The sequence below is a fragment of the Protopterus annectens genome, chromosome 7.part0 (genome assembly GCF_019279795.1).
Source record: "Protopterus annectens isolate FY-2018-M chromosome 7.part0, PAN1.0, whole genome shotgun sequence".
NCBI lineage: Eukaryota > Metazoa > Chordata > Ceratodontiformes > Protopteridae > Protopterus > Protopterus annectens.
Window position 1 is genome coordinate 88,273,794 of NC_056739.1, and position 23,067 is coordinate 88,296,860.

Genomic DNA, 23,067 nt, shown 5'->3' on the forward strand with positions numbered 1-23,067 from the left:
TATTAATTTTGTCAAGTCCATAACAAGCAAAGGGACAAACGGAGCTGCCCCATCAGGGACTGTGGCCCTATGGCAAATACTAGCATCAAAAAGAATCACAGCTATAGCAGAATAACCAATATTCTTGCCTTGCATAAGAGATATAAAAGGGGCCCCAAATAGCAACTTTCTCATATGAACATAATTCAGTAAAGTATTCCAGTGCCTTTTTACACTACAATTTCTTAAGACAACATATTAAACTGAGAAAATAAATAAATCTGTTTCTTGCCACAGTTAGCATCTTTTCACCAAAATACCATTTAACTTCTTGTTTTCCACCCCATATTGTATTTTAAATGGTTAATAGTTAATTGTTTTAGCTGAGGCGCTAAGGGAATACATTTCTATTTTTTGGCAGTTGCCAATGTAGTTTGTGCATATATATATTTTATTTATTTATTATTCCATGCATGCCTACTTTACTGAAATCTTGATAGCCAGCCAGTTGAAAATCTCCTACTCTTATTTTACTAGGTTCTTTTAATCGTCAACAGCCTCCATTTTGGTTACTTGCTTTTTTTACATTCTGCTCACACTTGATGCATTTCTGATTAAAAAAAAGTATATACATTTGCCAGCTGTATATATATAGAAAAGACCTCCAAGGAGAGAGAGATAACAAACATTTTGTTGGTGACCAAATCCACAGACATCATCCTTTTATATTTTGGGCAACAGTATGCAAGCATACTTTGTGAATCTGCTTTCCATTAGTCACAAATTTATTTCACCCTTCCATCACAAGAGCTATTTGCCACTTTTTTAATTTGTCATGTTTATTTATTTATTTGCTTTTGTTTAACGGGAAGGTCGATCTAGGAACTGAAATGCCAATTATCAACAAAGGCCCAAACAGAAAAGCTCCAAAAAAGGATAGACATACATTTTTGACAATTCAAAAGAAAAACAGTCAAACATTATTTACAAAGTATTTCAAAGCAAATGGTCAACAAACATTAATTACAAAATATTTCAAGCAAATGGTCAACAAACATTTACAAAGTGTATCAGATTAAGGAAATACATGTTTTCAAGATATTGTGAGCAGAATCAAAAAATACTATATTAATGCACTTGTATAGTAGTCATAGTGGACAGTCAGTATTGCATACATCAAACTGTAGCTGTGGTACAAATGCATAGTTTATTATTTACCAGGTAATATTTTAGTATAGATTTAAACTATTGTAGCTTATTTTAAAGCCTGATGTGATTTGGAAGCTTGCTCCATGCCTTGGAGATGGCAAAATAGAATAGCAAGTCACCATAATAATTATTAGATTTATTAACAAAAGTTAGTTTGAGTTCTGGGGATCTTGGGTATCTATTTTGTACATGTCATTGGATGAGATTTGATAGTGAGGGTGTTTTAAGTGGATGGTGAAATGTTTTGCGAGCTGTGAGTAGCTGGGAGAGAGTAATGCGTTGAGGAAGTTTAGGCCATTTGAGGGTATTGAGCATTGTGAAGTGATGCGATCGATTTGACAGGCTGCAGGGGAATTTGCTAAGATGTAGGTGCTTTCTAGTTTATGCTTGCTGGAAGAGTTGAGATTTGTGAATATTGTTGAGGCATATATCAGGGTAGGAAGGAGAATATACCAGGGTAGGAAGCAGATGGGAGGTGGCAACTATTGTTTACCAAGTTCATTTCGCAGGTGCTTTTCTGTAAAGACAGCCTAGTTTGCAGTGTGTCTTTCTGACTGCAGTGTCAGTATGTACATCAAATTTTGACTTGTTATCAGTGATAACTTCTACTGATTTTGTATCGGTGATGTTTCTAGCTTTTGTGTTATTTGAGAAGATAATATTAAGGTCAAACTAGTTTTGATTTATACTACCTCACAAAACTTGGTCTGAAGAAGTTCCATGAAGGGAATAAAAGCACTTGCCAGTTGGATTTTTATGTAATAAAGTCATTTTGGGTTTTTAGCCGTTCGTGTTTTATTATTGTTTTGATTTATGTTTTAAGGAAGGAATAATATTGGTCTGGCTTTGCTGAGCTTTAAGAGAAACTGATATTTATTTAGTCAGTTTTCTATAGAGATGAAAGCTTCCTGTGTGATGGCTTCTAAGGTTGGAAGATTTGGGGCTGAGCAGACTTAACCCGAGTCATCAGCATACTGTATTATTGTACCAGTTCCAGTTTTGAAATTCATCATGGATTTATTATGCTTACGGAAAAGTTTTTTATGATATATAACATTTAGTTTAGTAATTTAATGTGAAGTTTTTAAATGAATTATGACATAATTTCCTTTTCTGTTTCAAAGGGTAGGGGCAGGAGTTATGTAAGACTATTTAAGACACTTGTTTTTAATGGTTCATTTGGCCTGATGAAGTTTGCCATTGAAAAAATGAAACGCGCTTCACCTAATTAAAGTTACAAGAAAAGAATATATTTGCTAGTAGCCTTGCTTTTTTGTTTTTATTCCATTTTTGAAATTCACTTGATCATTAAAAGTTGCTACTTACATTCTCATATTACTTACTGTTCAAAGTTTATATATCCCCAGAACAGTATAATTTTTATTTGTACACTACCAAGAAAAAAATTAATTTATCTTTCCCTCAAGTAGCGTTGTCGCCTCACAGTAAGTCGTTGTCCTGGTCGATTCTCAGCTAGAGCATCTTCTGTGTGGAGACATGCGTGAATGGGCATACCTTCGTTGAAGGTTGTGCATTAGAGCTAGCAACTCGGTACATAAAATCTACTGCCAATCATTAGCGGACCGGAGTTCCGCTGTGGTGACCCCTAACTGGGAAAAGCCGAAAGACACAACAACAACAACAACACTACCAATGAAAGAAAAAAATAACCATGACTGCAAGCATTTCCAATATTTTTATGGGTTATTCAACCATATATAATCCTTGAGTAAAGCCTCACATTACCTTAGATCATACAGCAATTTTACCCTTTGACTGCATTTTCTTTACTCCTCTAAACACCCAAGCTGTTGATGAGACAGAAGGTCAGGCTGCTAGCTTCTGCTCTGTTTCCTGCTGTTTAACACTAGGCCTCCTAAGACATTGTACTAACTGCCTTACACTCACAGTGAGGAACTTTTTCTTAACACTAATAATTCTGTCTTTGAGGGGTGTAAATACCTAATTAGTCTGGAGGCTTCCCTCTCACTTAAAAATAAAAGTTGTAAACTTCATACACACATACCACAATCCGTCACTAATCATACCAAAATGTCTTATGCTGAGGCTATAATGAAAAAAAAAAAACACTCAAAGCCTTCTAGAAATAAGATTATTAAGCCTCAGCATAAATCAGGCCACTCATCCATCTAATGCATACCTACCTTAAAGGGTCACCCTGAGCAAAAATACTTCAGATCTGCAGCTCTGAACCACTAACCACTGCAGCAGGAAGAGAAATGTTTTAGTCATAGGTGACTCTAATGTCAGGTACTCTGACTTGTCACTCATGAGGCCGGACAAGTAGAGGGTTCCAGTGAGTAGTCTTTCAGATATTAGAATCTCTGACATTATAAGGACCCTAAGTCTTGACAAATACAACTGTGATATGGTAGTGGTACATTTAGGACTGAATGAACTGAGATGCAGAACTATGACGATAAACAGAGAGATAAGTTAGAACTTTCCAGGCATGTTGCAAAAGCAGGTAAGACACTAGTCCTGAGTGGAATCCTTCCTTCAGCTGAAATGATGCCAAGATATGAAGAAAAGGTAATTGACTTCAACAATTGGTTAAATAGCTGGTTTCATTCCAATGGGATCCAGTATGTATCAGCCTGGGAAGAGGGCTCGATAATCCAGCTTGCTTCATTAAGGATGGCCTGTACCTCTCGTTTCAAGGTTTTTGCATATTGGCTAAAGCTTGCACTGCCCCCACAGTGCCTTTTTTAAGCAGAGTGCCACTGATTAACATTCCAATGTAAGTAATGTATCAATCCCAAAATCAGATTGGAGCTCCTTAATGCGAGATGTTTAGCTACTTGTTTTGTCTCTGAAGAGGGGGGCACAACAGTGGTGATACCCCTCTATAAGGGTGGCTTTTCAAGTGGCCAGGTTAATTACAGAGCTATCAACCTTACAAGTCTCATCTGTAAATCCATGGAACATATTATAAATGACCTCATAAATTATGATATCAAGAATTTTGTTAGACTTGACCTCCAGCAGTTTGTTTTTGTGAAGGACAGATCCTGTCTATTTAATAAGGTCAATTTCATTGAATGGGTTAGAGGCCATGCAGTGTATGTTGCATATCTTGACCTGACTAAAGCCTTTAACATCATTACCCATGGTGGGATCATACAAAAGCTAAATACTTTAAAAATCAACCCATATGTGGTAAGATGGATAACAAACTAGCTGACAGACAACCCATACACTGTGAGTTGCAGCTGCGTCATCAAAGTATGAAAGTGACCAGAGGTGTCCCTCAGGGTTCCATGCTGAAACCTCTCCTTTTTGGTATTTACTTCTCAGATTTGCAAGCAGAGAGCCAAGACCTCTGTCTAACAAGTTTGCAGTTGATTGAAAACCCTGCAGAAAGAACTCATCCCAGTAAAGTTTCAGTGTACTAAAAATGAGCTTAAGCTAAATGGTAAAGTGTAGTATTATCACTTTTAGTAGACAACTCCTCCTCCCATCATACTGTCTAGACATCATACCTCAAAAAATGAAAACACAGTTGGGAATCAAGGTCCTTGAGTTGATGACACCCTTTCATTTGACCATCACATAACAATGGTCATGAGGAAATCATTTTATTTAGCCTGGCTAATTGTGAAGGAGTATCATTAAGGTCTAAAGAGGTGATCAGTCCCTTATACTCAACATTGATTAGGTCATTTTTCATGTAAAATGCTCCTTTAGGATGGAGCTTACTAAGCATATCAAACAATTAAAAAGACCCCAAAAGTTCCTAAACAAAAAGGTCACAGACCTAAAGTCCCTGAGCTAACACAAGAGCCAGGAATATCTATCCTTTTATTCAGCCTCTTAAAAAACATTTTGATGGGAGATGCCTGTCTCACTGACAGTGCCACTAGACATCTAGTTGTCCTGGACCTCCTGTTTCTCCAAAATTCCAATATGGTGGAGACCAATATTAGAACCAGGGACTTTAATCTTCACCATCGGATAAACAAAACATGATGGAGGAATAGCTTTGAAACCCTGTTCTTCCCAGATCACTAGAATAAACCTCTCCTGCACATTAAGCTGTGCAAATCACTATCTTCCTTTAAACATCAACTAGATGACTGGATTGGTACCCACAGATTTACTCAAAGATTGACTGGTGTGCCGCAATTGGGGAAAGGCGGTGCTGCCTAAGGGAGGATACCAGCAAGATGAGAATGATCATTTGACTCGATAGTTTTGAAATGTCTATGAATCTATGATTTTGTGAATCAGTAATGGTCAAAATTCACTATTAGGTTTAACAGAGTTAATATTTTCTGGATATATTGTCCCATTTTCCAAATGTTCTTGTCTAACCTGTTTTTATTCTAGACCCTGTTTGTGAAAAATAGTTATTTTGTGAAAATTCAACAGGACAGGCCCCTTTAATATTCTGTGTCATTATCACACATTTATCTTGGAATCTAGCAGATTGCACTTGACTCAGCCGAAAGTCACTGTGATCACATTCTAACTGCTGCACCTGTGGCTGTTCCCCTTGTATCAGGCATAATTGGTTCATTTGTTTGTCTTCCAGGAATACTCAGCAATGCTTTAGGATGTTGCTTTATTCTGCTAGTCAGTCAGTAGGCTCCTTTTTCTCCACTAGCACTGTCCCGAAGTCTAAAGTTACTCATGCTATTAATGTGCCCAAGTCTAAAGTTACTCATGCTATTAACGTGCCCAAGTCTAAAGTTACTCATGCTATTAATGTGCCCAAGTCTAAAGTTACTCATGCTATTAATGTGCCCAAGTCTAAAGTTACGCATGCTATTAATGTGCCCAAGTCTAAAGTTACTCATGCTATTAATGTGCCCAAGTCTAAAGTTACTCTTGCTATTAATGTGCCCAAGTCTAAAGTTACGCATGCTATTAATGTGCCCAAGTCTAAAGTTACGCATGCTATTACTATACTCAAGTCTAAAGTTACACATGCTATTACTGTCCCGAAGTCTAAAGTTACACATGCTATTACTGTACTCAAGTCTAAAGTTAAGCATGCTATTACTGTAATCAAGTTTAAAGTTACGCATGCTATTACTGTCCTCAAGTTTAAAGTTACGCATGCTATTACTATACTCAAGTCTAAAGTTACGCATGCTATTACTGTCCCCAAGTCTAAAGTTATGCATGCTATTACTGTCCCCAAGTCCAAAGTTACACATGCTGTTACTGTCCCCAAGTCTAAAGTTATGCATGCTATTACTGTACTTGTCTAAAGTTACGCATGCTATTACTGTCCCCAAGTCTAAAGTTACACATGCTATTACTGTCCCCAAGTCTAAAGTTACGCATGCTGTTACTGTGCTCAAGTCTAAGGTTACACATGCTATTACTGTCCCCAAGTCTAAAGTTACACATGCTGTTACTGTCCCCAAGTCTAAAGTTATGCATGCTATTACTGTACTTGTCTAAAGTTATGCATGCTATTACTGTCCCCAAGTCTAAAGTTAAACATGCTATTACTGTACTCAAGTCTAAAGTTACGCATGCTGTTACTGTCCACAAGTCTAACGTTACACATGCTATTATTGTCCCCAAGTCTAAAGTTATGCATGCTATTACTGTCCCCAAGTCTAAAGTTACGCAAGCTATTGCTGTCCCCAAGTCTAAAGTTATGCAGGCTATTACTGTACTTGTCTAAAGTTACGCATGCTATTACTCCCCCAAGTCTAAAGTTACACATGCTGTTACTGTACTCAAGTCTAAAGTTACGCATGCTGTTACTGTCCTCAAGTCTAATGTTACACATGCTATTACTGTCCCCAAGTCAAAAGTTATGCATGCTATTACTGTCCCCAAGTCTAAAGTTACGCATGCTATTACTGTCCCCAAATCTAAAGTTATGCATGGTATTGCTGTACTCGTCTAAAGTTACGCATGCTATTACTGTCCCCAAGTCTAAAGTTACACATGCTATTACTGTCTCCAAGTCTAAAGTTACGCATGCTGTTACTGTCCCCAAGTCTAAAGTTACGCATGCTATTACTGTCCCCAAGTCTAAAATTACACATGCTGTTACTGTCCCTCAAGTCTAAAGTTACGCATGCTATTACTCTACTCGTCTAAAGTTACACATGCTATTACTGTCCCCAAGTCTAAAGTTACTCATGCTATTAATGTGCCCGAGTCTAAAATTAAGCATGCTGTTACTGTCCCCAAGTTTAAAGTTATGCATGCTATTACTGTCCCCAAGTCTAAAGTTACGCATGCTGTTACTGTCCCCAAGTCTAAAGTTATGCATGCTATTACTGTACTTGTCTAAAGTTACGCATGCTATTACTGTCCCCAAGTTTAAAGTTACACATGCTATTACTGTACTCAAGTCTAAAGTTACGCATGCTGTTACTGTCCACAAGTCTAACATTACACATGCTATTATTGTCCCCAAGTCTAAAGTTATGCATGCTATTACTGTCCCCAAGTCTAAAGTTACGCATGCTATTACTGTCCCCAAGTCTAAAGTTATGCATGCTATTACTGTACTTGTCTAAAGTTACGCATGCTATTACTGTCCCCAAGTCTAAAGTTACACATGCTGTTACTGTACTCAAGTCTAAAGTTACGCATGCTGTTACTGTCCCCAAGTCTAATGTTACACATGCTATTACTGTCCCCAAGTCTAAAGTTATGCATGCTATTACTGTCCCGAAGTCTAAAGTTACGCATGCTATTACTGTCCCCAAGTCTAAAGTTATGCATGCTATTGCTGTACTCGTCTAAAGTTACGCATGCTATTACTGTCCCCAAGTCTAAAGTTACACATGCTATTACTGTGTCCAAGTCTAAAGTCACGCATGCTGTTACTGTCCCCAAGTCTAAAGTTACACACGCTATTACTGTCCCCAAGTCTAAAGTTATGCATGCTATTACTGTCCCCAAGTCTAAAGTTACGCATGCTATTACTGTCCCAGAGTCTAAAGTTACACATGCTATTACTGTCCCCAAATCTAAAGTTACGCATGCTATTACTGTCCCCAAGTCTAAAGTTACACATGCTATTACTGTCCCCAAGTCTAAAGTTACACATGCTATTACTGTCCCCAAGTCTAAAGTTATGCATGCTATTACTGTCCCCAAGTCTAAAGTTACGCATGCTATTACTGTCCCAGAGTCTAAAGTTACACATGCTATTACTGTCCCAGAGTCTAAAGTTACACATGCTATTACTGTCCCCAAGTCTAAAGTTGCACATGCTATTACTAAAAGGCTATGAAGCTTTTTTCTCTATCAATATGTCTATTTTAACCAGGCAGAGGCAGATTTTAAAATAAAAAAATAAATAAATTAGATAACCTATATTGACCACAGGGTTGAATAAAACATGAAGGTACAGTACTTTTTAAATTTTTATTTTTCATTAGATCTTTCAGTCACATATAAATGGGCAATAAAGATTAATTCTATTTTTTTAGAGCTGCAGTACTTCTGTCAGCTTAAGTAACTGACAAGCTTTTGTTGCTGTCTTGACTGCTAGGAAGACTCCTTTCTATCTTTTCCAACTTTCATTTACAGACTGGAAGTTGGTTTAGGGGCATCCTTTCACATGCAATAGCTGATATTTTCTTCTTTAAAAAGGTTTCCCTTGTTTCTTTCCTGTTGCTTCCCTTCTGTTCCATGACGGTTGACATTGTCTTTGCCATTGTTGCTGTCAGACAAATGTTGAGACCCGTTTGATAATAAACTTTACAGACAGCAGCATGCCACAACCTTCATTTCAGGTATATTTTCCTGCAGAGTTACATTGCTAGGATGAAATGGCTTATTTTCCTTTTTTCTGTAAAACATGAATAATTATTATACATCTGCAGTTGTGCTTCTCTTACCTCAGAAGTTTCTCTTTTTGCCATAATTTACATAGGATTTGCTGTTTTTGCCAGACGGATTTGGAAAGTTACCAGTATTGGTCTTGCCTGCTTTGGTATGGTGTTTCAGTCCATTTTTTTTCAAAATATCAGTGATGCAATTCCTTTCTTCAACCTTTTTTGGTATGTCCAAGAGTCAAAGATTTCCTCTACAGGACTTTTTCTCTAACTCTGTTAGTTCTAAATATAGTTACACCTGCTATCATATCCATTTGTTAACCAGGTAGGCCCACTTGACACAGTTTCTTTTCAGGGGTGACCCGGGAGCAATGGTGGGTAAAGTGACTTGTTCAGAGTTTCAAAGTAAGCAAATGCAAGCTGTATTTTGGATTTTACCTTAATCATTTCACTTGTTAACGTATGAATTGCATCAGAATGGGCTGGTAGAACACTATTACACTACTCCAACATTTTACTGTTAAATTTAGGTCAGTATTCATAGTTGCTTGTGCAAATATGATAGGGATATTCCTGATGCTTACGAATAAGCATAGCAAAGACGAGATTCATTTATGCTAATACAAAACGCCTTAAAAATAATGAGATGCAGATGAGAAATGTTGTAAAGCACAGCATGCTAATGAGGCAATTTGGAAATTCATAGTACGACATCCCAGCGGTATGCACATCCCTTGTTAAACGTGGTACTTCACCTTTGATACTGGAGTTGCAAACAGCGAACTTGCTTGCAGCCATCTCTTCACTAGTTTGTCCGAGTACGCACAAGCACTTACCTGACACAAAAATTAATTATTTCCCCCAGCAACCCCTTCATTAGTTTTTATGAAGTACGCACAAGCACTTACCTGACACAAAAATTAATTATTTCCCCCAGCAACCCCTTCATTAGTTTTTATGAAGTACGCACAAGCACTTACCTGACACAAAAATTAATTATTTCCCCCAGCATCCCCTTCATTAGTTTTTATGAGGTATGCACAAGCACTTACCTGACACAAAAATTAATTATTTCCCCCAGCATCCCCTTCATTAGTTTTTATGAGGTATGCACAAGCACTAAAATGAAACAAATTATTTTGCCCAGCAATTTCTTCAGCAGTCTGACCATGTATGCACAAGTACTTCCCTGACTCATAAATTAACTCAAGCAACCCCTTCAGTAACATGCCTTAGTATGCACAACTACAAAATGAATCATTCACCTAAGTCACCCTTCATTAATATGTCCAGTTATGCACGAGGACTAAAATAAAACATTTCCCCAAGTGACCCTTTAATGTAATGCACCAAAATGAAACATTCACCCAAGCAACCCCTTCAGTACAATTTCCCAGTTTGCACAAGCACCAAAATGCAACATTCACTCAAGTGACCCCTTCAGTTTCATGCCATAGTATGCACAAGTAACAAAATTAAACAGTCACCCAAGCGACCTCTTCATTAATATGTCCAGGTATGCACAACCAATAAAATAAAAAAATTCACCTTGTGACCCCTTTAGTACAATGTCCAGGTATGTACAAGCATCAAAATTAGACATTTACCCAAGTGAACCCTTCAGTAGACTGTCCGGGTAAACAGAAGCACCAAATAATCTCCTCTCACATCTCCATATTCTTCCTGAAAACTGCTGCTTACTGGCATGATTTCAGGGCTATTTATACACTTTGCATGAAATTAACTCATTATAGATTCATGTCTATGAATCAAATTCATATGCATACATGTAAACCTCCTTAACAGCGTAGTTGCTTATGCATTAGGAAATGTTAAGCTTTTTGCAGTACTGTTGTGTGTTTACAGCTATTCCTTCACATCTTTGTATGCATGCTCACAGTCTGGGATTTACATATCCATGTAGTGTCACTCTTTGCAGAACACCGCTATGAAAATGCATAGCCCTGGACTGTGAATACTGTCATTAATGTAATCATCCAATTTTTGCATTCACTTTTAGTATCTACACTTTGTCTAATTTCCCTTCTTTTGCATCATATCTATTGTTTGTGTATCTATTTGGTGCTTGTGCATACGGTGCAGTGGTGCAGTGGTTAACGTTGTTGCCTCACAGCAAGAGGCTCTCCAATTCGATTCTCGGTTCAGGTGCCTTCTGTGTGAAGTCTGCATGTACTCCCTGCATTTGTGTGGGTTTTCTCCGGGTGTTCCAGTTTCTTCCCATGTTACAAAGACATGTGTCTGGAGCATTTCTCCCTGGGCCTCCGCTGAAAATTGTATTGTTCCAAGTCGGACTTTCCCGGTAAACAAACATTAAATAAAAAAATAAATAAATATTCTTTCTGAAGATTAAGCTCGCTGTGTTTGATTGACTTTTCTGCCATGTGGTCTTCAGTTGAATTTCTAGCTTTAATTGTAATTCTGCTTTCCTTTTAGTGATTTTTACCTTTAGTAGACAAGCGGGTATCATCAGCATTCCACATTATGTCGATGTTTGCTGATGTTTTCTTCACAAACCAGTAGAATAGTCAGTTTTTCCATCTTGGGATCAGGAGATTAAAGCAAGTGCTGTTATCTCTTTTGTACAATTCCAGAACCTGATTTATCACGCTGATTGGAGTCTAATACAAACTCTATATATTCTGTATAGATGCAGAAGTTGTGACTTGTCTAAGCTTGTATTTATCCCTATTTCATTTGTTTAGGAGCAAGACTGTATGGTGCTCCAAATCCGGCCTACATTTATTTTTATAAAATTCTGCCCGTAGGCCTTTTCTCATTATTTCTGTATTGGTTTGTGTGCTTTTGCACAAAATATAAGCAACACTTCATTCAGTATAGATTTTGCACCCCATTACCGAAAAAGTAAATGACCACTTACATTGAGAGCATGTGTTTTGGAATCTGATCCCCATAATAAACCGGTTTATAGATAAACCTTACACCAAAGTAAGTCACACACAGAGCAACTCTTTTGGAATCTAACCTCATATGGAACCAACTTTTGAAGGGTATTGTACTTTCCATCTATCTACTATTATGTGAAAAGCTAAAAATTCTGCAATGCTTTAGCATACACGTTGCTGCAAGCTGTAAGCTGACGAGCCATTACTATTTCTTATTTTTTAAACTAACATTAAAATCACCTACGAATACAATTAAAATGGTTTGAAACTACATTTTTTTCATATTAATTTATTTAAGAAAGTGACATAATTACCAAAAGGGAAGAAATTAATCCCAATAACAAACTCTAAGTGAAAAAATACATTCTAATACCAAATACAGTCATTTGCTATCCTTAAATGGTTCTACTTCAGAATATTGACCGTTCAGAATGCCAACTTTCATATGGCCGACACTATATGATTGACATTCCGAAAGACCGACATCCTGAAATAGCACCATTTACCTACCTGTAAACATAGTAAAACTGTGTTATGCAGGGGGAAAGCCCCCCTGCACCCCCACACCCCCTGCTACTTAAATATTCTCACTCCAAGATCGCACTACAGTGCTGGAAAGGGGAATCTCCCAGTCCCGCACTGTAGCGGGATCTCTGCTATCATTTATCGGCCTTTCAAACGTTTGCTCATATGGTGTCGGCCATATGAGTTTCGAACATTTGAAAGTTCGAACAAATGAAGGGCTCCCCCTTAAACATATGAGGATCAGTGAAATGCTCTTCCTAAAGTATAATATCTGCTCTACAAGACTTGTCACTTACAGAATATATATATTTTCCTTTTAGTTAATAATGCACACTTGTTTCTCAGAATGATTAATTTTCTGCAGACATGTAACGGGAGGAGAATAGTTAAACACAATTTTTTTCTTGCTAAGTGTACTTGATATAATTTGCCTTAGCAGTACGGACATGCAACATTTTTAACAAAAAGTATTTAGCATGAACTTTTCTCCTAGGTTGTAGCAGGGTCTTCTGTAACTAGTCTACCTACCCCTCAAAAACCAAAAGAAATCAACAAAGAAGCATGTGATCTGTAATGGCACATTATTAACCTTTCTGAAACTGTACAGCTTGTACTGTGTAACACCTTCAAATTTTAGAAATGCTTGAGCATAGCATTATTTCCAATGGTTAAGGGCTCTGAGTTTGGATTTTTGCACTTGATGGGACACTGAAAAGAAAAGTTTCTTACATTTGAACTGAAATGTTGACGGAAAAATGAATTGTGATTGGATACCTTGCTGCCAAGGAATTCTTCTAGCAAGACCAAAAGCTTTTCTTCACACTGCAGCTTCAGATGGGAGATCCTGAAATAGAGAAATAAATGCATGATTTACTAGCATTGTCCTGAAAAAACAAAACAAAAATAAAAACTTTTTAAGAAAGCAATATGAAGTTGACAATTACTTTTCTGTTAATTCTAGGTTTGGTTGAGGCCCAAATGAAGTACCAGATCAATTTGAAACTGATGACTAATTTGCATAATGTTCTTTTTAAGCAGTTCTATTAAGATATTCTGTATAGATTCTTAATAGATGCTTATTCGGTTACAATAATCGAGTCACTAAAACCCGAATAATAAATGTAAAAATGTGAAATATAAATAGTAAAAACATTAACAACAAAACAAGATGTAAAACAAACCAAACACTTTACAATAACAATGAATTTTGTGGCACATCATAATTTTCACATTTAGAAAAATATCACTACAAAGACATAGCAATAAATAATGATAAAACAAGCATAAAAACATACAACCTTAGAGCAAATATTTTACATCATGATTTGTAGAACAGTTTCTCATGCTGGTTTTTCAGTTCTGAAAATGTTTGAATTTAGTGGTCAGTTTTCATATGTCATTAGTTATTTTATAGTCAAACAACATAAATGGATTCCCCTTTTAGGTTAAGCCATTTTCTTGTGATGTAAAATGTTGTAACTGCAAATATTATAACCTGAAATGTTTTGTTTTCTTTAGTAATATTTTGGTCCGAAGACCACTATTCAGGAATACTGTAACCTTGGGCTGTAGTCAGGGCTTCATCCCTTTATGCCAATGGAGTCGACAGTCATGGATGATTTTAGTGTCAGAATGGATGACAACTCTCTGACTTCTGTTTGTGAGTTTCTTTTTATTATGAAAGGCTCTGTTTTCGAGAAGTAAATCAGTTCCAACACTCATATGCATGGACATATCACTGACCTTGTGTTTCAGCTTGGAGCTCCTATCTCTAATTTATCTGTCTTACCAGTGATTTTGTAACTGTGGTGGTGGTGCTGCGGTAGCGTTGTTGCCTCACAGTAAGACGTTGTCCTGTTCGATTCTCAGCTAGAGTGTCTTCTGTGTGGAGACATGCGTGAATGGGCGTGCCTTCGTTGAAGGTTGTGCGTCAGAGCCGGCAACTCGGTACATAAAAAAATCTACTGCCAATCATTAGCGGACCGGAGTGCTGCTGTGGCGACCCCTAACCGGGAAAAGCTGAAAGACACAACAACCAGTGATTTGGTCAGATCATTCAACCATGAAGTTTACAGTTGGCTTATATTCTCCATCCGGTCAATCCTACTTTCCAACATCCTGGTTGCACTAAATGCTTCTGTGTGATACATAATTTAATAAAATATGCTAGCTGGTTACTGAGGCCTTTTGACACTGCAGTAACTCTTTATTGTCAGGAAACCGAAAAACAAAGTGTGTTTTTGGAAGATATTTTACTGATTGTTGAGAGGAACTCTTACTCTGTAAGGTACTAATGGGTTAATTATTTATTAGCATCTCATTTGCTTAAATGCTGTAACTGACAGTAGTCTGGCTGGTCATTCCCTGATAGACACATGTCACTGTTAAAGGCTGAGTGAGAGCCTGAGCCTATCCTGATGAGTATTAGGTTTAGGGCAACGACTCTGAGCTGGATGGGACACAAGTCCATTACAGGATACACACACACACACACACACACACACACACACACACACACACACACACACACACACACACACACACATACACACACACACACACACACACACACACACTCACACACACACACACACACACACACACACACACACACACACACACACACACACACACACACACAAAACTATGCAGGTTGAACATACATGTGCACATCTATGCATAGTTTAGAAAATTGTCATTTCTCTTATCAGCATGTCTTTGAATGTGGAATGACACTATAGACCACACTGAAACCCCTCACAGACACAGGACATGCCGAATCTGCACAGAATTCACTCCAGCTGGGATACAAATAGGGGGAAGGCAGCAGCATTAAACAGCTGGGCCAATATGCTGCCCAGAAGTAATCCACACTACACTTATATGCATACTCTGTTAATAAAATGTGCAAGCAAGTTTTGCTGTGTCATATATCACTGTTTCCTACCAATCAATCAAAAAGGGAATAGTTAGGATTGCCAAATGGAATTAGGTGATCCACAAAACTGGAAAAAATCAACAAAACTCAGGGGATTTGCCTTAGTTTATGGATTGTCTCAGAATTTATTACAAAAAAAGGTAAGAGAGAAATTTCCCACATGGGCTATGCGAAGCTTTGCCCACCACCATGAAAAAGTATGGCTATGCCAAATTTGCTTTTTTTTTTTTTGTGGGTTGCTTAATACACATTCAACAGTATCATATGGAAGCATCATAATACTATATCACTTACCCTTCCATTCCTGTATTAAATAGTTATATATATTTATACTATGTTGTCTGTTTAGCACCATATACTAGCCACCCTAGCCACATTATATAGCATTGTAGCACTGCAGCTACCACGATTTCATGATTATAGTTTATCTGACACACAATTCCTTGACCCATTCCTTTCAGCAAAATGCCAGTTTTTACCAGCTTTCAATTACCAATTCAAAGAAACCTTCTAATCAAACTTCACAGTTTACCATTCTTCTCAGCACCCACCAATTTCATGCCAAGTAACATCAGCTTTAGTATCTGGAAGAACAATTTTGCATATTTATTTACTCACCTCAGGTTTTTATAGCATCTGAATCACCATATCTACTGTTCACTTTCATTTATGCTTTCAGATTATTTTTATTTATTTTCTTTACTTAGTCATTCTTTGATAACTGGGATAAGTTAACTGAACCTAGTCAAATAAGCCCATTTTCAAAGATGGTCTTGGGGGAGCTCCAAATATATTCACAAAACAACTAAGAGTATATTGCATTTATACATTAGAAGAATCACAAGGCAATTTACTATGTACATTATAGTATACAACATATCATACCCATTTGTGCAAAATAAAGAGTAACACATTTGCATTAAAGGTGTATCAGACCATAGTACTGTTTAGTTTCACATGTTTTCTTATGGTTACGATCAGAAAGACTAGTTAATGTACAGTGTTAGTTGCACAGTGTTTTGAGATTAATTTAAAGATTCCCTGCAAACAACTCTGTCAGAGATACTGGGTGAGCAAATTGGTGTAACAAGGGAAATTATTGTTCTAAGCTATGATACAGAATTGGAATTGTCTAGACATAGTAAGGTCTTGCTGAGTCTAATTATGGTGGCTGCCAAAAAAGCAATTACTACAAAATGTAAATCAAAGTCTAAATCAACTGTACTAGAAGCAGTAAATATATTTACGAGATAAAACAACTGGCAATTGTATCTTTAGAAAAGGGTAGGAACAAACTAAATAGGAAAAAAATGGGAATTGTGGGAACAATACATACAGGAAAGGAATGAGGTTTAAAAGAAGGCAGGATTTGAATGAACTATGTAATGTTTAACTGACAATGACTGGGTAGATTATAAGTGATGTATAATGTTTGCAACTAAAATTACGTCAGTATGGTTTGTGATGTAAAATTCTTGCAGCTAAGATTATGTCAATATGGTTTGTTTTCATTCGTATAAATGTATGATTGCCTATGTCATAAGTGATAATTAAGATGTTTCTTGTTTAGGAGGTGTGGATTTTAACAGTAGTTTTACTAGAAAAGTAAAGGTAATTAGTATAAGTATGGAATGAGTGATGCAACTGCTGCTTTTGTTTATTTTGGTTAGTTGTTTGTAAGAAGAGTATATTTTAAAGGCAGAAAGATAAGGAACAATTATTCCTATATCTAGTTTACTCTGAAAATGTTTTAGCTAGCTGATTGTGGATTTAAAGTTTGTCATCTGCGATCCCATTTGGTTCTGAATTTCAAACTTTGCAATGCAGGTTGAGTAGACCGAATCACCAGCATGAGTGTTTGAGTTCTTAATGTGTAATCCTTTTTTTTTGCGGAGATCATAGAGATCTTGGAAGATTATAGAGTTGGACAAGTTGTTAAACAACTTTATTTGAGTTATATTTATAGTATGCTGTACATAAGTATTAGTTTGTCTGAGTGCTACATCATTTTGAAAATTTAGCCATTCTATTTTTTTGTAAAGAGCAATTAAATTTTATTGTATGTTTGTTAAAGTTTGTGTATTTGACTTTTGGGTTACTTAATAAAGATTGTTGATGAATTGAGAAGAGTAGGAAAGAGTAGTGACCTAGCTGTTGTGTAACATGCTTAATCATTTAAGAATTAATTTTGATATATATAGTATTCAAAGCTTCCTTTTTTTAATTGTGCATTTTATGTGGAGGTCAGGTTTTAGATGTTGGTGTATATTACTTGCTGAGTGAGCGAGTTATTTGCTGTGGTAATGTTGAGAGTGTAGCATGTGTTTGTAGTGATGCAGTTCTAAAGAGAAATTGCTTAATATTATTGGTGTTTAGCATTAACTGTGATTTATTTAGGTATTGCTGTGAAAAAGCATGCTGTGTTGTGATTTGAAGCTGTTCAGCTGTTTTGCCTGTGTATGACAGTGGTGTTATCTGCATATTAAACTAGATACAGATTTGGTACACATGAACATATCATTGCTACATAGATTAAAAAGAAGTGGATTGATCATTGTGGTAGTCCTACTGTGATTTGCCTAACAGTAAGTATGTCTATTACCACCTTACTGTTCGAAACTTGTTTTCTGTTTTGCAAGTAAAGCACTGTATAGTGTTATTGCTGATATGAAGAGTATGTAGCTTTTATATCAGTAGCTAATGTGATATAGTATCAAATTGCCTTATACAGGTTCAGAAAAAAGCATTATAAGCATGAGTTTGTGTATAGCTCTTGGCTTTTTTCTCAGCCTCTTGGAGTTGTGCCTTTAGTAGCTCAATCTCAGTTTATACCGGCTGATACTTTACTTTTAATTCAAACAGTGTATTCTTAACATCTTTCAACTCCACCAAAAGAATGCAGGATTTGAATGAGCTATGTAATGTTTGACTGACAATGACTGGGTAGATTATAAGTGATGTGTAACAGGTTTGCACACACTTTTCTTTTCACTCTGTAAATACACATTGACAGCATGGCTTTGAAACTGACTTCTGGTTTTCCTTTCAAGTTTCTGTATCAGGCCACTTTGCTCTTCTTCCTTCCTTTTGTCTTGTAAAGCAAAGCAAACAAGACCTGAGGGTCATGCTACTCAATGCTAGAAGTCTAAATCTCAAAATGCACTCCTTACAATGGAGAACATCGATATCTGTGCAGTGACAGAGACCTGATTCAAGGCTCCAGGGAGCACCCCTACACTACCAGGCTATAACTCATACCACACTTTTCGGCCATGTAACCTGGACCGGAACACCAAAGGCGGAGGTGTGTCAATACTCATTAAGGATATCCACACCTCCAGTCTAGTTGCTCAGCATAATGCATCCGAGGTTATCCAAGTGCAACTAACTCTGGGCAAAACTGTAATCCAAATTGTAGCTTGCTACAGATCCCCCACCATGCCCCAGAATTCCCACTCCTCTTTTCTTGATGTACTGGAAAATATTACGGTTCAACCAAACACCCTAATAATGGGTGATTTTAACTACCCCACCATTAACTGGGAAAACTACTCATGTACCAACTCCTTCGCTCAACGCTTTCTGGAATTCATAAACTCCAATGCCCTGGATCAACTTATCCACATCCCCACCAGGGGCAACAATATCCTAGATCTAGTCATTACCAACATGAGTGACCGGTGTTCCACACCTGAATTCAATGCCTCATTGGTCCGATCCGGCCATAAGCTAATTACCCTAGATATCCACATCCTGCCCTCACCCATTAAGGAAACCATGGTAAAACATTTCTCCAAACCAACTTCATGCTTCTTAAGACAGAACTGGTGAAATTCATGACACCCATGCAGATGGACAATATAGTTATGACTACTGAATCCCACACAATTGCACTTTATAAGCACTTACACGAGTGCATGGATCGTGCTATCCCAAACAGAGCCAAGACGCTATCCTCCAAAAAAAGGAAGCCAATCTGGTGGTCCCCTGCCATAAACAAACTGTACAACAGAAGGAAGAAACTGTTGCAAAAAAGAGTAAAATCCCATGAGTGGAGGAGCTCCCTGGTCAGCCTCAGTAAGAAGCTGCGATCCCTGATAAAATCCTCCAAAGCTAGTTACGAAAAAAAAATCACCACTGATTCTAAAGACAAACACAAAGCATTCAATAGCTATGTCAAGAATCTCAATAGCAACACTCAGATCTGCTCTGAGTTACAGCACAATGGCACTAAATATACAGACCCAACTGATATTGACAACATCCAGGCAGGTTCAGTGCTAACTTTACCCCCTCTCACCCCCTAAAGAGCCCATCTCTATACCAGAAGAATGCAAAGTTCCTGTAATCATGGCTGCAGAGGTAAAAACCACACTCTCCAAAGCCAAGAACACAACATCCATGGGACCAGACAACATCCCAGGCTGCGTTCTACATGAACTACAGAACGAACTGGCACCCCACCTAAATACCATGTTCAATCATAGCCTCACCTCAGGCTTTGTGCCCACTGGAATGGTGCACAGCAATGGTTATCCCACTCCACAAGGGGGGAGCCACCATGGACCCCGGGAACTACCGCCCCATTAGCCTGACAAGCCTGGTCTGCAAGGCCATGGAACGTATCATCATGGAACTTATAAACAAAGACACTGGTAATCTCCAAACTCTGGACCCCAACCAGTTTGGGTTTGTAAAAGGCAGATGATGTCTCCTAAACCTGACAGACTTCTTTGAAACAGTCACCAAAGCCGTAGACGAGGGTAAGGTGGTTCACACAGCCTATGTAGATCTTGCCAAGGCTTTCAACACCATTCCCCACTCTGGAATTATAGATGAACTCACTAAACTAGGTATAACTCCCTATGTCACAAGATGGGTTGCCAACTGGCTCACATACAAAACCCACACTGTGAAAGTAGCAGACTCCAAATCCAACTTCAGACCAGTGACAAGTGGAGTACCACAGGGTTCAGTCCTGGGTCCTCTCCTGTTTGGTATCTACTTCTCTGAAGTACAGGCTAACACAGAAGGTCTTTGGCTGACAATGTTCGCAGATGACTGCAAACTAGGAGCCATAATCGAAACTCCTAACGATGTGGACATCCTACAAAAGGGCCTCACTGAGACAGATGCCTGGTGTCAAAGTCATGGCCTCAAGCTCATTGCCAGAAAGTGCATTGTCATCCCCTTTGGTAAAAACTCTGTACCCATGAACTACAACATAGGCAGTAGCATACTTAACACCGAAAGTGTGATAAGAGACCTTGGGACACAGGTGGACAACAGTCTCTCCTTTGATAATTACATTGCCACAGTAGTCAGGAAATCCTTCTATGTGGCACACCTCATCACAAAAGGTTTCTCATCCAGAAAAATAGATGTCATTGTTTCCCTATACTCATCACTCATTAGATCCATTATAGAGTACAATGCCCCCTTTGGTATTTACCTCACAAGACATCTACCACAAATGGAAAGGCCACAGAAATACCTCACAAAGAGGAATACCGGCCTCAAACAGATGCCCTATGCAGACTGTCTCAAAAAACTCCAGCTTTACTCTGTCACATATCACCTACTCAGAGGTGATCTCTACCTAACATACAAAGCTATGTCAAACCCAGAGCTGTTGGGCATGCTCCACTTAAAGAAATCCCAATCTCTCCGAGCTATACGCTCTAGGGACCTAAATCTTGTCACCACAATAAACAGAACATGTCAGAGGGATAGATTCCTGTCCCAAAGACTTCCCATACTCCGGAATAAACTACCTATCTATATCAAACAAAGCTCCTTATTAGCACTCTTCAAGAAAAATCTTGATGACTGGATGGGAAATAGGAAATTCACCCCGGGGATCACTTCTATGGCTCTGCTCGACAGTGGCACAGGAAAATAATTTTCTTGGGTGGCAAAAGCCAGGGTACCTTTTTGGCTGGGATGTATAGGCCCAAGGGCCGATAGCCTAGTACCTACCTATGAACCTATGAACCTATGTAATTTCACTTGACTTAGCCCATTCAGGTTTATTGTCATGCGTAACTGTTCTAACTTGTTTAGAAAATGTATAGAATATTTTGGACAAGTCATCAATTTCTTTGTCTTTTTTGTCATTTCTTTTGCCTCTCAGTGTCAGCCATCAATTCTAAAAACCTTGTGTTTATATTTTCCTTTTTAGAAACCAGTATTCCAGCATTGCTATAGATTCCATCTGCTTGCAGACAGTACTCATTGTTTGCCTTTCATTTCTACATAATAAGTTGGTGCCCTAATTTCATCCCACAGATCTCTACAATATTGAGTGTTTCAATTTACTTTCTCTTGTTGTTGGTTATCCCTTTGTTGCATAAATATATTTCCTGTAACAATAATCATTGCCTTTTCTACAAATTCTTATTTCTTTCCAACACAATAATTTAAAACTCAGGTTCTGTTACTGAACATCATCTATTCCAGTTCTCTTAGAAACCTTAGACCTAGAGCAATCACTCAGAAATAAGGTTTCATTTTGTAAAGCAGCAACATTGGACTGGAAATCATCCAAGTGATCCTGGTTACCAAAAATATTCTGATACAAAACATCCCCATTTTGCTGTACCATAATACTGTCTGTGACCAGACTTAGTTGTATCTCTTTTGAAAAAAAAATATGTCGGGGTATCTCAGCAGAGCTTCGTATATGTTGTAATTTCATGACAGAAGCAAACGTCTTGATTTGCTTATTACATCTTTTGCCTCTCATTTTTACAGGTATAGTCATAACAGGTTTGCACACAATTTTCTTTTTAAATTACACAGCAGTGAATCCCATTTTCCCCATCAGAGTATTTACCTTATAAAAAATTAGTTTCCCGAAATGCCAGCAGAGCTTTTGTAAAGCAGTTCTATCATAGACACCTCTTCAGTATAACACTAACCAATAATTTTTTTTTCCAATCAGCTCTTTAAATGTCTGAAAGGCTCACCTTTACTGCTAGAGAAAATCTCTGTATGGACATGTGGCAAATTTTTCTTGTAGGTATACCTTTTCCACCTCTCATAAATACTTGCTTTTTACATGTCTGTCACTTTGCTACAGAAAGCACCTGTTAAGATCAAGTATTGTGTAAAGTTCTACCATTTAAAGGGTTTTCTACATACTGCACATTTCTTTTCTTTTGATTTTTTTGTTTTTCATAACAAACTTGGTTTAAATGCACAGAGCATTCAGCCAAATGCAGTTTCATGCAACTTCTGCCAATGTATATCAAGAGCAATCTGATTCTCTTAGAACACATCAGACAATTTTTACTTGCTTTAAACATAGGATAAGTGACAAATGTAATAAATCTAAGCAGTAGTTTTTCATGGTTGCAGCATCCCATGCTCTGCTTCAACAGCTTGTGAAGTGCTAATACCACTGTACTCATCCCTCATGCAGACTTCTGAGAGGTGATCTTACTGGCATGTAAGGCATTCCTGGACCCTGTTTTGATTAATCTTTTGCACATTTGCAAAACAAACATCAGAATTACTGGACTAAAATCCAAAAGTGTGCTTAAAACATAAAGAGGACATGTTGGAGAGAGATATGTTTCTCATGGAATTTCCATTCTCTGTAACAGGTTCTCCATTCATGTGAAGCAGAGTTAATCTATATCCCTATTTAAACGCAACTTGGACCCATTGATAGGTAATCGTAAATTCACCCCTGGTCCATCACCTGTGT

At 37.7% G+C, this 23,067-nt stretch overlaps 1 protein-coding gene across 1 annotated transcript in view; it reads right to left on the minus strand.

Annotated features, from left to right (window-relative positions):
- Positions 1 to 23,067, minus strand: part of SYT2 (synaptotagmin 2) — a 1,145,572-nt gene that overhangs the window by 437,974 nt on the left and 684,531 nt on the right. Inside the window, exon 2 of the mRNA XM_044076513.1 lies at positions 13,193 to 13,262. The gene's annotated coding sequence lies outside the window, so the exon portion shown is untranslated. The remainder of the gene's footprint in view (positions 1 to 13,192; positions 13,263 to 23,067) is intronic.